This window comes from Castanea sativa, chromosome 3, assembly GCF_040712315.1.
Source record: "Castanea sativa cultivar Marrone di Chiusa Pesio chromosome 3, ASM4071231v1".
Lineage (NCBI taxonomy): Eukaryota > Viridiplantae > Streptophyta > Magnoliopsida > Fagales > Fagaceae > Castanea > Castanea sativa.
The window spans coordinates 49,593,726-49,605,555 of NC_134015.1; positions in this window are offsets into that span (position 1 = coordinate 49,593,726).

The following is an 11,830-nucleotide window of genomic DNA, read 5'->3' on the forward strand; positions in this document are numbered from 1 at the left end:
TCTTTCCCGCTAAATTTGGTGGTCTTTATATGCTTTTGATAGCTATATATATAGTATATGCCACCTCTGTCTTTTTCTCATGGACCTGACTGCTTAGCAAAAGCCGAGTTATTTGGACTGGATTTACATTGTGTGTATACTGTATATTAAGATTATTTAAGCCTTGAGTATTAAGCCGTACACGTGTATATGGATGAATCTCAAATGTCATGTTGGTAGGGCACCTCTTTCGCCTTGGAACTAGCCCCATCCACTATTACATATTGAAAATCTTGAACCAGTTGATAGCGTGAGAATGATGGCATGTCTTTTGGCTATTTTAAAAAATAATAATAATAATCCAGCCCCATCAAGAGGACACCTACAATAATGATGTTAAAAATCGTTTGTTTGGCATCATTATTTGCTCAATTTAATGAAAGATTATTTAGTGACATTAACAAAATAGAATCATGAAATGTGCACGAACTTGAGTAAGAGGCAATAGATTCTAATTAACTCAATTGATGAAGTTTATTGTAGTCGAATAAGAGATTTAAGAGTTTGATCTCCGCATGCATAAAAAATCAATCAGTGTTTTGATTTAATGATAAAGAACAATTATTGAGAGTTGACACTTCACTTACAAAACATCTGACGAGATATGACGAGGTGGTACACCATATATAGACATATAGTGGCTCTGGTTTGGGCAAAATGATTCTATCTAGGCTCCTAGCATGTTGATAATTGATAAATAATTTAGATGCTAGATGAAAATTGTCAGACTTTGAATTCATTTCTTTCAAGACCCAAAAGGAAAAATAGGAAAGGAACCATAAAAAAATAAAAACACAAAAACAAAAAAAAATACAGTAATGGAAGTGACAAGGCATCAAAGAAACAGCTGGAGCTCTGCAAAAAAATTGCAACCAATATCTACCATTCAAGTTGAATTTTCTTCCTACCCATGGTTGGCCAAAGAGGACACTCACGTGTTATGGGTATGCCCAGTAATAAAGGCAGTGTGGAGAAGAAGTCGCTGTACACATTATAACTTCACGGGTGTTCATCATAGTATGATTGACTTTCTACAGGAATTAGGGCTTGAGATTTTTTTGTAACATTATTTATAGTTGGTTTCTGTTGAATAACAATTAGGGTTGCAATAGTATAACTATTTTATTGATTAGATTGTCCAAAGGGCTGAGAATAATGCTACCCAATTCATAGAGATTCACTCAATTTGTTGTCTTGTAGGCCTCTCTCATAATTTGATTTGGATGCCCCCTAGCTTGTATTGTGTAATGTACTGCTCAAGTGAGTGCACTTTTTAGAAAGAAAAAAAAATTATTTTAGTGTGTATGTTTAGGAATTGTTTAAAAAATATTTGTTGTCTCAACTTTTTAACAAATAATCTAGTTTTTTTTTTTTTTTGAAAAAAAAAAAGGATTTTAGCTTTTTGTAACACATTTAATATAGATGTTACTAAAAACTATATCTTTTGGTAAACATAACTATGTAAATAAGCAATTTTGAAACCGGCACATATCTAAAACGCTATAAAACTTTCATCCGTTACATTTTTTTATTTATTTGAATTTTCACTGACATTTTTATTTAGAATGAAAAATAAAGGGAAAGAATTTCCTCCAATTAAATGCTCAAATTCTCTCCCAATTATAATCTGATGTGTGGTGTGGCATGTGACACATAATCTATTTTAAATTTCATGAGATGTTTTCCTTTCTAAGTGGGAACATACTAATTATTAGCTGTTTTTGTTGTTGACATTTTGGTAACAAATAGTAAATCTGGTTGGAGATTAATTTATGTACCAGAAGACATTTGATATGGGAGATGAACAGAATATGGGAGTGTTAATTAGAATCATTCACTCCCCCATCCACAATATTTCAATCATAAATTCATTATTGACTCTTAAAGTTTTGGTCTTTGTTTGGTTTTAAATTTTTTTTTGTGCAATTTTTTTTTTCGTATTTATGTGTGATGGAACTTGCCGGCTATTAAAGAAATTAACTAGACTCCATCACAGTCTCAGATTTCTATTGAAATTGACACCAATTGTTGCTACAGGGCAGGCATTATTGTTCAAGAATATATAGACGAAGCCAAAACTAAACCATGCATTTCGCTAAACCGTACCAACAAGATTGGTGAAGTATTTTTCTTATTGACAGAACAAATTTGTCAAAATCCTTCTAGGTTCATGTGCCTGATTTGTTGAATTTTCAATGCCAGGTAATAATGTCGGCAACTACATTCCTAATCTAATAAACCCTCAAATTATAAGGAAAAAAAATTCTATCAATTCTATATCTCTATTACAAAAATTTATAAACTGATGGGATGATAAAATGTGATTCTTACCGATCAACAACAATAATAGATAAGTTTTAGAATTACATTTCCAAAAGTTTAAAAATTATTTTCAATATGTTTAGAATTTTGATAATAAAATATGATTGATGTCACTATAATAACATAGTAAATTTTTTAATCAATTATGTTAAATTTAGACCTCTAAAAAACACAATTTGTTAAACCAAATTTAATAGCCAAATTGTTACTTAAGTCAATTGAGCAGATCTAGGTTAATAATAATAAATCATATCATACAAAGCAGAAGATTAAAAAACACAACAATATGATGATGTCGGAAAACCAATGAAATCGTCTAGTTTCAGTGTAAAAAAGTTGGGGAGGGTTTAACCTAAACAATCCACAAGGCAACAATTCACTAATAGAATTAAAGTTTTTGCAATAGACTTAACCCTAAATTTACTTTACCTCTAGTAGTATTTACTCACGTGATATGTTGCATGTAAACACTCTAGTTTGTGACTCTGAGAACTACACTTAAAGGTTTAGATCATCAACTATGATGACTAGTGATGACAACAACTTCTCCAACACCGGATCATCAGTTTCTTCAAAGAATATTACTAATAAAAGATTTTAGATAACTTTGGGTACAAAAACCCTAGATCTACAATAGGAGGCACAAGAAGCACTCTTCTCTATCTAAAAACCACATTTAGGGTTAGCTTATAATGTCCTCTAAATACTGCAACAAGCAGATCATGATTTGAGTTTCAAACGGACAAGTTTGGGCTAATTAGCTGAACTTAAAATTCTACAGGACTGCATCCTGATTGGTCGAACCAGAGTTTCGATTGATCAAACATAGCATGTTTCTAATTCCTGAACATACAGCTTCCTTTTTCTTGTGTTTTGACTTATAATACCTTGAGTATTATCTAATATACCCTATATACTCTAAAATCTATATCTACATAAGTTTGTATTCATGATCTGTCAATTGTTCTAAACTTTTAGAACCTAATAAATTATTTATAATTAGTGATATATTGTAAGAATTATGTAATAAATTCATAATATCATAGCATTAATCTAATATTTATGTTGTGTATTTAAAGTTGATACATCAATTTATAAAATTTATATAATAACATATTTTACTAATATCCATAGTATCACTCAATTAAAATAGTTGCACGCATTCAATGGGACTTAATCAATCTTCTTTAGGTGTACTTATAATATTTCTCTCAATATTAGCTCTCTAATCACCTTGAGATTTGGTCACCTTGTCGTCCACCCATGGAACAAAATATAATTGGTATTCATGGCATGCATGTCCCTACTGCATACATTAATCACATACCCTAGATACTAAATTTCATTGTTTCTTCTACAAATTAAATGACTGATTTCAGTCAGTTTGGATTTTTCCCTTTGGGCTTAGAGCTTGGTCCTACACTATGGCCAATCAACAAATGTTTGTACATTCAGTAAATTATGAAAAAAAGAGGATGGTCATCAAGTTGATTTGTACTAAAACCTTTGCAAATTTAAATTTTAAACCACTGCATTAATGATAATAGGGTTGAATTTAAGAGAAGAATGGGTCACATCAATTGCCACATGATTTAAGGTAAATTCTGCCAATCGTTTTTTCAAAGAGTACGCAATAGAGATAATGGTAAAAATTCGTGACATAAAGAGCAAAAGTTTGGTTTCGATTGTAAAGTTATTAATATTTTGTGAATTGATGAAAGTACCCTCACCCATAAACTTCCTAACTTTTGGTGGAGCCTGGACTTGCTTTAACATATTGAATAATTTGAACCCCATAAAAGATGTGCATAGTTAATGAAATGATGAACAAAAGTTATCAATCTCATTCTCATCTCTCTCTCTCTCTCTCTCTCTCTCTCTCTCTCTCTCTCATGACTATTATTCAACATTTTGAAGTTTGAACTCCTAAAAGTTGCTTATAGTTTATGTGAAATGAAAAATAAAGGCTCCGGGTTCTGTATAAAAACCAATTAGAGGTTAAATTATATATCACGTTGATCATGATGAGTTTAAAAGTTTAAAACTACTACTTTAAACCAAACTAGCTTCCTAACATAGGAGGTGGATAAGTTTAGTGCTTTAATCAATAATTTTTAATTTTAACATTAATTAGTTGACTAACTCAAAAAAAAAAAAAAAAAAAAACCACGTTTTACGGTCCAGCTGAGGCAACGGAATATTGTAACCCTCACAAGTCACAACTGATCACAAAAATGAATCTCATCATTCTCATGTACTTAACTCCCCGATTAATAGTAAGAGCTAATTAAGGATTGTAATTTTTGAGAGAAAGTTAGATTAGGTGGCCCTTCATCAAAGGCATTCAAAGCTGATGGGGTTAAATATCCTTTATTCTGTATAAAAATAATATATATATATATATATATATATATATATATATTATAAATCTACTGATTTACAAATATTTATAAAAGTATGAAGGTAGACCAATTTTTAAAATTTCTTGAATTAATGAAGTGATTTGTATCTTATTATTTGCATCTGTCACCTTGAGTAGATAGCATTTTGCATAATTAAAAAAAGTTCTTATACATGTTAGCTTTCAATTTATAATATTCAGTACTCAATTATCTTTCATATGCTTAATATAATAAATTATCTAAATTGAAAAAAATAAAAATCACCATTATGTATAAAATAAAAACATATTGGCATGACCCCATCATTGCTTGATGAGGCACAATCTACTATAGTTTCTCCTTTCATTGTTACATGCAACTATCAATCCAACTTAATGCCACATAAAAATATTGGAAATTTTTTTATAAATATTGTAAAAATAAACAATAAATTTATTATGTAATGTGTAATTAGTGGACCATTACTTCCCCTTCTACGTCACTTGAATATAAGCTATTAAGAGCACTTGTAGCAGTGGAGCTAAATAGCTATATAGCTATTTTAACTCCATCAAAACACCCAAAAAAAGCATACAGTAGTGAAGCTAAATCTATATTTTTTTATCATTGCTACAGTGCACATCTATAGATAGATGTGCACTATTCATGAGAGCTAAAATTTAATTTTTTTATATTTTGTGTTCACATTACCTTTTTATTGTGGTGAGATGTATTATTTTATTGTGGTAGATATATTATTTTATTGTGATGTTTATATTATTTTATTGTGTTGAAAGTTAAAATAGATCCACTGCTGCAGTATGTGTGTAGGTAAAATAGATAAAGTAACTTTTAGTAGAGCTAAATTGCTAAATTTTTAGCTTCACTGCTGTGGATGCTCTAACCACCTTTGAAATATACACTATTGCATGCTTTTTTTCCATGTTTGAGATAAAGAAATCCCTTTTATAAATTCGAAAAAATCTTTTATATCATTCACATATATAGTGGATAATGAGTAACATTAGAAGCAAACTGCAAGAGGTGGTTGGGGGTGTTCCTCAACCACAAATCATCATTCCTTGACTCCTCGACATCCAACATATAATGGACGCAACAGGGGTATCATTCATTTTTCTTTTCTTTTTTTTTTTTTTTGTTTTTTTCCTAACTTTGATGTCCCTCGAGTGGAGCCTCAAAATATTGGTTAAAAGACTTGAATCTAGAACCTCATTTATCTACTAACTGCATTATATATGTGCTTTTCGTGTGCAACGAGACTCTTTCTTTATTTTTGAGTTTAGTGTCATAATTTTTTATTCATTCAACCCTTGTCATGTCATAAATTTTAGAGGCTCGCCAATCAAAGAATTTCTAATGGCTAAAAATTAGCAATTTAGGATGGATATTTGAGGCCAAAAACTTGTAAGGAAATAAAAATTGAAGCAAATAATTATAGAGACTCAAACAATGACAATATATAAACAAACTTGTTTGTGTTTGGTTAACTAGAAATATTAGTTGAGAAAAAGAGGAATCCTTTGTTCTGTCTTTTTTTTTTTTTTTTTTTTGTGAGTTTTGTTGACCAATATGCCTTCAATTGATTTGCAAACGCTATGTTGAGCATCTCTCCTACAAAGTTTTGGTCTTCTGTTGATTTCTTTTTCTCTATCAATATTTTAGGAAGGGATATTTTGCATAAGGTTCCTTTTTTTTTTTCCCCCCCAGTCTTTTTGAATGTTGTGAGTTAAGGTTGTATTAATCATTTAAACGTGTGTTAGTGAGAGGTGTGCATCCAGGAAACCGCGCACTGGTTCAATTTGAATTGAATCTGTGTAGTAGAAGCTTAATTATACAAGTTTAACAATTTGTTTTAAATTTAAAAATGTATGGCCAAGATTTTTGAAGTTTATCCATTTTTTGAGATTATAAAATAAATCAAAGAACCACTAAATCAACCGTTCATATTCGCTAATGCCGTGTTGGGTAGGATATTGCTTCATCTTCTGTGTTGCTGCTCTATATTTCCACATCAAGACTCAATAGACCAGTTCTTAAAGCTAGTACCTTTATAGCATATCATAAAAAAGAATATATTCCTATTGCAATTTTGTTTGTGTATGACTACTGTATGTATTGCAAAAAAAATGACGTCATGATTATTGGAAAAAAAAAAAAAACTTAGCAATATAACAAAACTCATCATACACAACGTAAGCCTATGTAGTATGTATGATCAAAATATATGTGTCCTAATCAAGAAGGTGCATTGCCACACAACTTGGGGATGAGAAATGGGGATACGTTAGACTTATTTAGATATGTGGGGGAGCTTTATTTATACAATCTCTTTCCCATACCATTGGACAAGGTCCCAGAAGCCTAGCTGGGTCTATCCCATTTAGTTTTTTGATCATTGATTACCTATAAATACAAAGTGGGAACATCATTTTCAGCACTATTTTTCCCTTTTCTCTATATCTATAGTTATTTCAGCCTTGTATTATTTGCCTCTCACATAGACAAGAGTCACAAGACTAGTAGGGGTTGGCATGACATTTTTTTCTTTCTTGATCATCTTTTTCTCTTCCCCCCAATTGCTTGATAAAGTTAAGAAGAAATTCGAATTTATGAAAAGACCCAATTGATGGTGAGATTTATATGACCAAATTGAGTGTTATTTAAGGACCTTTGGATTCGGGTATATGTTCCTATCCAAGGCTTAGACTCTCCAAAAAAATTATAGGACCCATTAGGCCCTTTTGGACTTTGGCCGGTGAAGGTGGATTAAGATGGATTTTATTTGGACATTTTTTGTCTAACCTCATTGAATTTTTGTTTGAATGTTAGGTCACGTACTTCTTTTTTTCACCTTTTTATTTAATATTTTACTGCATATAATGATTATTTTAGTGTCAACAATTATATGATGCTACAATGAGTATTAAGTTATTCACTATCAAACCCACATTATGTGTTTTTTCTTCACTATGCTTCAAAGTTGGGCAGTCTAGTTGGTTAAATTAATCACTAGCATAACGCGCCAATAATTATGAGTTTGTAATCACTTTCAAAGTGGCCAGAACTTGTAGATTTTGGCTAAAGTATAAATCTTTTTTTATGCCACACCCGTCTTAATCCACTGACAAACTAAGTTTAATTATAACTTTACTAATCAACCTTGTCTATTACAATTTATCAGCGTGTTCTTAATGTACATCATGATCCTGCTTAGGCAAATAAATTGATCAATCCAACTTAATGCATCTAATTAGAAACGTTATAACTATATCTGAAAGCTCAAATATAAAAACATAGTTGTAAATTATAACTTTACAATATGAAGCATCATGGAAATAGACAGTGATCTTTTTAGCATCAATGGTATGGTTCGGATAAACAATATCAATCATTCATTGTTCAAAACTATATGGGTTTTGAGAAACACTTTTTTCATCCAAAACGGCAAAACTTCTGTCTGAGAGTTGTCTAAAATTAATAAAGCAATGAAAATTTTGCTACAAAACTTATCCATGTCGTCTTCAATCTTTTCATTCTTTTTTCTTTTCTTTGGAATCCTTCATAATTCATATTGGCAGGCACCATTTGTTTATAATTGAGCAATTGGCTGACCCCATACCTTAGCTAAAATTTTCAACCAATATAAAAATATATGGATATCGAAGATCCAGAATTTCCGCTCATTATAAAGTGACAAACCGGCTTGTCCATCATCACAACTCTTTCTCAAATATATAAGAAATTAAAAGATAGTTCATAAATGTTATTGGTTGTTAAAATCTATTGATATTGTATACAATAATACATATATAAAATGAAGGAGAAAAAAAAAACTACCGAAAATTAATCTGAATAAAGACCACGCAGAACCAGTGGAGTAAATTGACTTGCAGGCATATTTATGAGAACAACGTACTAACCTACCATACAGAAACCAAGCAGCCTCACAAAGTCTTGAAGTCTCAACCTCCCCTTTTGACTACTCCTAATGTCAATCAACTGGTAATTCAAATTCTAGAACATGATGGACATCTCTACTAACCTCATGCCAATGTCTGAAGAACCATATAACCCCCAGGCCCCAGTCCAGATTGACTTTGCATTTGTGCTCACACTTCTCTTTCTTAGTCTATCTTTTGTTTAATGGATTTTGTTAATGAGTAGTCTAAGGACACAAGTTAAGATTTTTTTTTTCTTATTCAAGACTCGAGAGTATTTATTAGATCGAGAAATATCAGTTTAGACAATAGAAAAGAAATATGAGAGATATTCTTCGATTTAGACCAGCGTCTCTTCATTATTAGTTTGAGTGACTCTATTACAATGGAACACAATTTTGATACATTTAATAATTTATTAGATGATGTTTTTGATATCTTTCAAAAATTAAAGCCAGACTTGTATACAGATATCCTGAAAAGAAAAACACAAGCAATCTTCACAAATTAAACTGTATATTACAACTTACAATTGATTTTTTTTTTTTTTTTGTTTAACATGATCATTCTTTTAATCAGTGTTCCTCAGTCCCCTACTGTTGTCTATGATACTCAAAAAAGTAAGCCTGACGTTTGTATCATGTTCATATCAAATCAAGAAAAGATGGGAAGATATGCAACATCAGGGAGGACACTCCATGCCACAAAGTTACCTAGTCAGCAGGGAAGAGACTGGGCATGAATTGCTGGAAAGTGTTTGCTAGGTGTCTAATCTGTGGGGAAGTATATGCCACCAGCAACCTCTCTTAACTTTTTGCCAGACGGAACTTCTACACGTATAAGACTTGGAGAATAATCACACAACTATTTCAAGGTTATCTGAATCTAAAAAAAAGGGGGGTTATCTTTAACATTTTCCCCTTAATTAGAAGCTTAGAACCAAAATACTGTGAATTTGATGTACAAAAGAGCAGCTACTGAATAGTGATTACCAATTAGTCATAAAAATTAAGCCCAAGTGATGCAAGTTCTCTTCTATTTACCTCGATAGAAACAACTGAAATTGGGTCCATTGATCACATTGATCGATGAGCCAAGCATATGTCCAAATGAACTGACTTGTGTAAACTGTGAGCAATCTGGACAAGATTGAGTCCAACAATTACATTTCAAATGGGTAACAACCAGTGTACTTTTTGTGCCGTATTCACAATCATGAATGAATGATTGAAGTGGTTTTCTCAACATAATCAATGATCATCACTTTTATAACTGATGATATTATTATTAACCATGCTGGTTTTATGGGCTGAATGGAATTTCCCCAGTTTCAAAACTGGGACTGTAGGCCCAGATAAATTTTGGACTCTGTTTCTCACATGGTTTGGGTCCCATCCTGCTCTGGCCCCAGCCCAAGCCCTTTAATTGCCTCATTGATTAGCTCTGAGGTATTGTCTGTTTGGTTGGACTTTGGAGTCCTTGGACTGATTTTAGGAAGCATGGAAATGGAGGAAAGAAAATCATTTGAGAGAAATTTGCTTTTCATCTGTTTGGTATAAAAGAGAAGGGAAAGAAAGGAAATGGGTGTGATAAGATGTTTACCAACCAGTCCATAGGTTTCGAACTTTTGATCTCCCCAACTATGGGAGAATTCAGAAAGAATATTGGGTAGATAAGGTAGAATTACTATTTTAACCTCAGCTTGCACAATTCTTCACATTATGTTTTGAGATATAATATGTCGGCAACATTTTCACAACACTAAACAACAAATCATAAGTGGTCAGTTGTTACTTGCTATTATTGGTGGGCAAAAAAAATATTTTAGTGGTGGGTTCAAATTAAAACTAGTAATAACTTATCACTTAAAATTTGTTATGAAAATGTTATGGACGTAGCAATTTCTTGTTTTTTCTTCTTCTTTATTTTATATTTTTATTAGATAATAGACTCTTTATGTTAGAGATATATTAACTCATTAGTATAAGCCCAAGTCTAATTGTACTTTGTGTACAAGCCAAGTCTCCTACTTTTACTAGAAGTCTATTAGTCTAGGGTTTAGTCTACTATATATACACATGTTATAGTTCATTGTAATATAGGATTTGTACTACACTTTAATTTATTATTGATGTAACCCTTTAGGGTTTCTTCCGTGGATGTAAGCCATTAGGCTGAACCACGTAACCCTCGTGTATTATTGTGTTCTATACTTTATGTTTTCGCTTCCGCATCTATACTAGCATATTCAACATGGTGTATCAATGCTAATATTTAACATGGTATCAGAGCCACCTTTCTATGGCCATGGTTTTCTGTCCTTACGGTGTATTAAGAGCAATCTTTATCTTCCTCGGTGTTTCTTCGCTGCGTTCATCTTCTTTGTTTTTCCACTGCTACTGTCAAAACTCTTCGATATAATCATGTCACCGTTAGAAGTCACATCAATACTGCAAGACCATTATCTTCTTTGGTGTATCAATGCTAATATTTAACACTTCACATGCATTTCATGTGTTTAGAAGTTTTTCTTTTATTATTAATAGAAAGATATAACATTTTTAAATTGTAAACCTAAGTAATTATATTTTAAATATAAAATGTGTAAGTGTAAGGGTTGGTAATACTCTTCCACAATATCTGCAATTTGAGAATCAAAAGAGCATTATTCGTTCCCTGCATTCCTGAGGCCTAAGAAGCGATTCCTCTTATATTGATGGGAAGCTTTATTATGGAAGTACCAGGTGATGCTATCCCCTGACTAAGAACAATGCTCTAGAACGTTGCTGCCACATCAAGTTCTCCTTATCTAGCAGCCATTAACCTCAACTTTTAAAAGCCGAATTGTTTCTTAGTACCCACCAAGTTTTTTTTTGGGTTAGAAAATCATGTTTGGATTTTTTTTTTTATGGTTTTTTTTTTTTCCTGGTTTGGCTTCTTTTATTAGTAAAATGCTAAGAGCATTAATTTAGCGTTAGCTTCAATGAGTTTTTTCTATTTTGACCCCAAATACTCCACTTTTGTTACTTTAACTAATCTACTCTTCACATCTTACTGCATTAAACTCAATATTCTATCACTATTCAATTTAAATATTATTATTTCTCTCTCCAAATTAATATATATTTT